The following is a 7,136-nucleotide window of genomic DNA, read 5'->3' as shown; positions in this document are numbered from 1 at the left end:
AGTGTATAATTTATACAGTGAAGTGTATATAGTGTTTTATTTTTAGATTTGTTCGTTCAGTTTCTTGAATGCTGCTGCTAAAAACACCGACTGTACCTGAAAAATAAAGCGCTGTTCTATTTGTATATTATGCGTATTTGTCACCTTTGTTCTTATTTTTTAATAACAAATATAAAATAAAGACCAAGATTTTTATCTTCGCCCACTTTGGCCAAAACATCTGCCATTCTTTTTTATTTTATATTTTGTCACCTTGTAACGCTTTGTTTTTAAAGTAGGGAAATTAGTTTGGTTGTGCTGCTCAGAAAACTTGCAAAATAGTAAAACCAACGTGACAGAATCGTGATCAAATCATCGTGATATGATATTTTTGCTATGTCGCCCACCCCTAGTGCGAGGTGAAGTGCACCAGAAGCGTCAGGGTAAGATGTGCCAGTGACTGCTCACTGTAACAAATATTATCATCAGCCGTGTTAGTTTGACCTCCATCTCATTCTATTACTGCTTTACAATCATGAGAGTGAGATTTTGCTCTTATTTGTCATAAACTCAAAAATGGTAGCTTTACGCCTTGTATTATTTTCTCTTGATTTCGTGGTGCAATGTTTCTCTGTGAGGATCTCACTGAATGAATTCTCTACAGTTGTCATCATGAAGCTAGTTCTTCTTTTGCTGGTCAGTGCTAATGTCTTTCTCTTTTTCTGCTGACATTGTGATTATGGTGGTGAGTACGATGATTTAGACATTACAGAGCTCTCTGTGGAAATCAATCAGTAATCATGGAAGCGTGTATTAAAGGCTCCATGAAGATCCAGATTACAGCTCTTCCCATGCACAGTGTCTCTCTCTTGTGAAATAACAGACTGAAATATTGCTGACTCTGATTAGTTTTATTTACTCATGCGCTGAAGAATGAGGCGGCCCGATATGCTCTGCCCAAACTTACTGTTTAATAGGAAAATTGAGAAGTTAAGAAAGCAAATATATTAAAGGGGTCATAGGATGCCCATTTTCCACAAGTTGATCAGATTCTTTAGGGTCTTAATGAAAAGTCTATAACATACTTTGGTTAAAATTTCTCAATGGTAGTGTAAAAAAGACCCCTGTCAAAATCAGCTCTGTTTTCAGCACGCCGTTCTAGTCCATGTTGCTTTAAATGCTAATGAGCTCCGCTGGCCCCGCCCCTCTCTTCCGTGGGGTGACGAGCACACTGTAAACTTCAGCTGCGAAACTGGCTAACTAGCACATATTAGGAAAGGCGATTTGCAAAGATTCATTAAAAAAAAACCTTATACTCACTTCTTCTGTAGATGAAGCTCGATCATGAATGATTCGTGCAAACTTAAACGTATTTAGGCAGATCGGGGCTCGGCGCATTCACTTCAAAAACTAAAGTGACGTTAATCCTCTGTGTCTTCAGCGGCTCAGATGTCGGGAGTAAATGACGACTGCTATGTTCATTCTTACATCCAGCAACAGAACACCTCGATCGCTTAATCGGAGACGCTCTTGTCTTCCCCTGCACCGGAGTCGACACAATGGCGGACAGCTCTCAGCTCACTCAGGGCGGGGCTTAAGGTAAGACGCTACTGTCAATCAACTATTGTGGGAGGGGCCTGTGCAGAACTATGTCATTCTGACAGGAATCTCAGAACAGCCTGATTTGAGAAAGGGGATTTTAAAATAGGGATTTATTTATTTATCATTATAGGATGGATGTGTGTACACACTTCCAACACACATTAATGTTCAAACAACAACAAAAGTGAATTTTGCATCCAATGACCCCTTTAAGTCATGTTCAGATGTGATTGTGGTTGAATTGTTTGGTCAGTGGAGTCGAGTTGCTCTGTGTTTGTGCAGGCGCTAAAGGCTGGAAGGACATGACACCATTCTTCGGTGGGAAACAAGAGGCCGCTGATGATGGGTAATAACAGATTTATTCAGTAACACTAATTATATGAAGAGATTTCTCTGAGCTCTTATGAGTTTGGGAGGGAATACATTTCTTCGTTATATTAAGTGGATTCACAAACATACATTTATGGGGAAAGTACAATACAGCATCTAAAAAATAACACTTTTATTCAGCAAGCAAACTAAACAAAACTGACTGTAAGAACATTTTTAATGTTATATTGTCATTTTTTAAATCTAGCCGCAAGCAGCGATTATCGGGGTACAAGCACAAATGGCTTATGCAGACAATACGACGGCCACGCTGCTTTTCTAATATAATACGATTCATACGAAGTAGATCTTGGTATGGAAGCATTATTCTATGTTCTATATTACAACAGACAAATAATATTGTATCTCCATTTTAAGAGAGACAGCAGTACATTCAGTCATGTCAGCATTATTAGGATATATAAAAATAAAGGTATTTTTGGATATTACAGATTTCTTTGCAGATTAAATAGACATAATTTTGACTTTATTCAACTTTGTGCAACTACAATGATATTTCTCCGTTAAGTCGATAAAGTCAATCTATGGAAGCATTTAAACTATGAGATCTATGAGGATTCGTCATCCTGTGGACAGCATTGGTATTACAGCTGAATCTCTGAATCCTGTTGATATACAGTATATGGCTGATTTTAAAAATTGCTGTTAGCACCCCGAGCATCAGGAGTTCGTGAAACTTAGCATGTTTACTCAGATTGTCGTGTTGTCCATATGTGTGAGGTTTTGTGAAGTTTGGATGTTGTGTTCACAGGATATATGCCAATTAGTCATTATGCGCCACATACACACACACACAAACACATCAGCCTGTGTCTCTGCAACTCTTTTGACAGTTTTTGTCAGGTACCCAATTTTGTGCAAATCAGACAAATGGCCAACAACAAATTCAGGAGGAGTTGGAAAAAGTTTTTTTTTAACGCGCAATATTTTTATAATGCAAGTGGAAATTTGAGATCTACATTCTGTAGCTTATGAGTTAAGGATTCAGAGGAAACAAATAATTTAGATTCTAGCCCTTGCGATTACAGAGTTGTGAACCAAAATGCAAAAGTCCTTATTATAGTGCCACCTGGTGTCTGATGGTTGTGTGTCTGGGCAGCTGAGTAGCGGCTGGGATTTCTGCTCATCCCTGCAACTCTAGTATCTCTAGGTCGCCCAGACAGTTTTAGTGAAGAAAAAAATCAAATCTTTGCAAATGCCACCTTCTTTTGAACTTTCTATTCATCAGAGAAACCTGAAAAATAAAATCACAGTTTCCACAAAAGTATTGTAAACATACCTAACCAGCATATGCTGGTTTTTTCAACAGGGACATGAGTGAATAGTTGAAAGCCGATCACAGCAATGCATTTGTTTGTTGGGGTCATGCTAGATTTTATTATAATTTTAGTCGAGTAATTTGGGATGGTTTGCTGCTGCTGTCTGAGAAACCCTACAGAGACTAGCAGAGTCTGATCATTAAACTGGCTTAAGAGATTCAGAAACCATATGCAACCAGATACGCTTACTTTTCTTGGCAATTTAAAGCAATATATTATTCCGTTGATTAACACATTAAATCAACATATAAGAATCGTCTTGAGCTGAAATAAGATTTAATGTTCTTTCTGTAATTTTAATCCCTTTTTTGTCACACCAGACTTTTCACACTTGCAGTCACAACTTAAATTAAATTAAATTTGGTCAGCTCGTGACAAAAAGCATTTAAAGATTCAAAGTTAGAGATTCATCTTTGTTATAATGTGAGCGTCACTGGAAGTGTTTGCGTCTCTATAAGAAAACATGTCAAAGTCATGGCCGTCTGGATGTGCTGAGCGCCGTTCACACTGACAGCGATACAAAGCCACCGGACGGAAGTGATGCACTGACTACCAATGAGAGCAGAGCACGAGAAACCAGCGGCGCAGAGACTCTTGTGATGTGTAATAATTAGGTTGTTTCTGATGAAATATGTGAGCCTGGACCACAAAAAAACAGTCATAAGGGTACATTTTTCGAAATTGAGATTTGTACATCATCTGAGCGATGAATAAATGATCTTTCCATTGATGTAAGGTTTGTTAGGATCGGACAATATTTGAAAATCTGGAATCTGAGGGAGCAAAAAAATCTAAATATTGAGAAAATCATCTTTAAAGTTGTTCAAATGAAGTTCTTAGCAATGCATATTACTAATGATAATACATTTTTTATATATTTACGGTAGGACATTTACTAAATATCTTCATGGAACATGATCTTTACTTAATATCCTAATGATTTTTGGCATAAAAGAAAAATGTATAATTTTGACCCATACAATGTATTGTTGGCTATTGCTACAAATATACCTGTGCTGCTTAAGACTGGTTTTGTGCTCCAGGGTCACATATGTGATCCGAGAAGCCGGCTGTTATGAGACGTATGTGAGCTGATGGCGTGTGTTTTGGCCGTCAGGGCCGATGCTTGTCATGCCGTCTCCGTCAGACATCGTGAAGGTGGCCATCGAGTGGCCTGGTGCAAACGCTCAACTCATCGAAATCGACCAGGTACTGCTTATTACTCTTACACACAAATGCTATTAAGTAGTGCTTTTGTTTGACCTGCTGATATTTGTTCTTACAAAAATGTGTCATGGTGATATTTGACATCAATATACTGTTGAACATATAGTTATTGATACTGAAGAAATGACGGAGGGATAGTGAAACCTGTTCGAAGGACATTATTTGTGGAAGTGTATTGGTAAAAACAATAACTGATTACTGTAGTATTTGAGGAGAAACTGTATGTGCTGTTTGAGAGCCACAGGAGCGAGTGTGTGTGTGTGTGTGTGTGTTGCAGAAGAAGCCGCTGGCGTCCGTCGTTAGAGAAGTGTGTGATGGGTAAGTCAGTCTCTCAGTCTGTCCTTCTAAACATATGGTAACATAACGTATGGTTTATACTTTAGTAAGCATGTTGTAATGAATACTTTTAAAATGAATGATGCTTCATTTCCAATGATTATTTTCTCTGTTTATTTGTAACTTGACTGCACACAGATCAGATGATTGATATCAAATGAATGAATCAGTGTAAAAACGCTTTGAGAAACAGTCAAACTAATATAAGAACATTAATATACATATATATATATATACTGTATATAATCGTCCTGCTGATCGTAAAGCAGTCCAGACAGACGTGTGTGAAGCATGTGAAGCGTTCTGTTCATTTCACTTCTGAAATCACAATTAAATGTAAACCTATTTCCATCACGGAATGAAAAAGGTGTTTGTGACTTTTTATTTTTCCTAGAATTATGAGGAAAAAAAAGTCAAAATCACCCTTTTTATTTTTATCAGATATATAAACTCGCAATTCTGAGGTAAAATACTTCTGTATTTTGTATACTTCTGTATACCACTGAATCTAGATCTGTCTCAGTCAGAAAGAGATGCATTAACGAGAACACTAGTGTGCTATTTATGGAGGCTATGTCTTTAACACCAAGCATTTCTGCAGACTCTGTTGATCTTCTCCTTGATTCCTTTAACTCAAAAGTTAAGAATGTTATTGATGACATTGCTCCTGTAAAAGTCAGCGAGAGGGCTGGCGGACAGAAATCAGCTTGGAGAAAATCAACAGCAGTTCAGAGTATGAAAAGACAATGCAGAAAAGCTGAGCGGATGTGGCGGAAGACGAAACTTGAAATACACTATAGCATATATAAAGACAGCCTTCGTGCTTTCAATGTGGAATTAGCCACAACTACAGGTGCATCTCAATAAATTAGAATGTCGTGGAAAAGTTCATTTATTTCAGTAATTCAACTCAAATTGTGAAACTCGTGTATTAACTTGTGTATGTTCATTTACTGTATGTGTACTCAATACTTGGTAGGGGCTCCTTTTGCTTTAATTACTGCCTCAATTCGGCGTAATTTGTTGAGATAGTGAATTGGTGGGTTTTTGTTAAATGTGAGCCAAAATCATCACAATTAAAAGAACCAAAGACTTAAACTACTTCAGTCTGTATGCATTGAATTTATTTAATACACGAGTTTCACAATTTGAGTTGAATTACTGAAATAAATTAACTTTTCCACGACATTCTAATTTATTGAGATGCACCTGTAGACAGAGTTTCTTCTCAAACCTCATAAACAGTAACTGAAACAACACTCGCACTCTTTTTGCTACTGTTGAGAGACTAACAAACCCCCCAAGTCAGATTGCCAGTGAAATGCTCCCTGACAGCAAATGTAATGAGTTTGCTTCCTTCTTTTCTGAGAAGATCAATAATATCAGGAAGGCGATTAGCACATCCCCAAGTTATGCAGAGGTTAGACAGATTCGACTGCAATATCAAAAAGAAGATACTATGTCTATTTTTGAAGCAATTGATAGCAAACTTTTGGAAGAAATAGTGCAGCACCTAAAATCGTCATCCTGCTATCTTGACAAACTTCCCACATCTTGTTTCAAAAGGGTGCTTAACTGTTTAGAAGCAGATCTCTTAGAAGTGGCGAACGCCTCACTTCTTTCTGGGATGTTTCCAGACTCCCTGAAAACTGCAGTTGTTAAGCCCCTTCTCAAAAAGAGCAATCTTAATAACAACATTTTGAGCAATTATAGACCAATATCAAATCTTCCTTTTATAGGCAAGATTATTGAAAAGGTCATTTTTAATTTTTCTGACGACTTTGCCACATTCTTCAATAATAAAATTACAAACCTCAGTGCACAATTTGCCACACCACAAACTGTCAAACACATCTTACCAGCAAACATACACTCGTTTTCATCCTTCTCTTCACTCTCTGAGGCAGAAGTCTCCAAACCCAACCTTTCTAATCCTCCTACTACTTGTCCGCTTGATCCTATTCCATCTCATCTCCTTCAAGCCATTTCTCCTGCAGTTGTACCTGCACTCACTCATACATTAACACATCCCTTCACACTGGTGTTTTTCCCTCAACATTTAAACAGGCTCGTATAACCCCACTACTTAAGAAACCCACCCTTAACCCATCTCTTTTAGAGAACTACAGACCGGTTTCCCTTCTACCTTTCATTGCAAAAACACTTGAACGAGTTGTGTTCAACCAAGTCTCAGCATTTATCACACAGAACAACCTCCTGAACAGCAACCGATCTGGTTTCAGAAGTGGACATTCGACCGAGACTGCCTTGCTCTCAGTTGTT

General features: G+C 37.8%; 1 long non-coding RNA gene across 1 annotated transcript in view; it reads left to right on the top strand.

Annotated features, from left to right (window-relative positions):
* Positions 1-4,849, top strand: part of LOC107574238 (uncharacterized) — an 8,975-nt gene extending 4,126 nt beyond the window's left edge. The window contains exons 2-3 of the long non-coding RNA XR_001607647.1: positions 4,408-4,499; positions 4,795-4,849. This is a non-coding gene — a long non-coding RNA (uncharacterized lncRNA). The remainder of the gene's footprint in view (positions 1-4,407; positions 4,500-4,794) is intronic.
* Positions 4,850-7,136: the final 2,287 nt, after the last annotated feature.

This window comes from Sinocyclocheilus grahami, unplaced genomic scaffold, assembly GCF_001515645.1.
Source record: "Sinocyclocheilus grahami isolate Dianchi unplaced genomic scaffold, SAMN03320097.WGS_v1.1 scaffold2156.1, whole genome shotgun sequence".
Lineage (NCBI taxonomy): Eukaryota > Metazoa > Chordata > Actinopteri > Cypriniformes > Cyprinidae > Sinocyclocheilus > Sinocyclocheilus grahami.
Note: the sequence above shows the minus strand (reverse complement) of the source record. Positions and strands in the feature narration are given on the sequence as shown.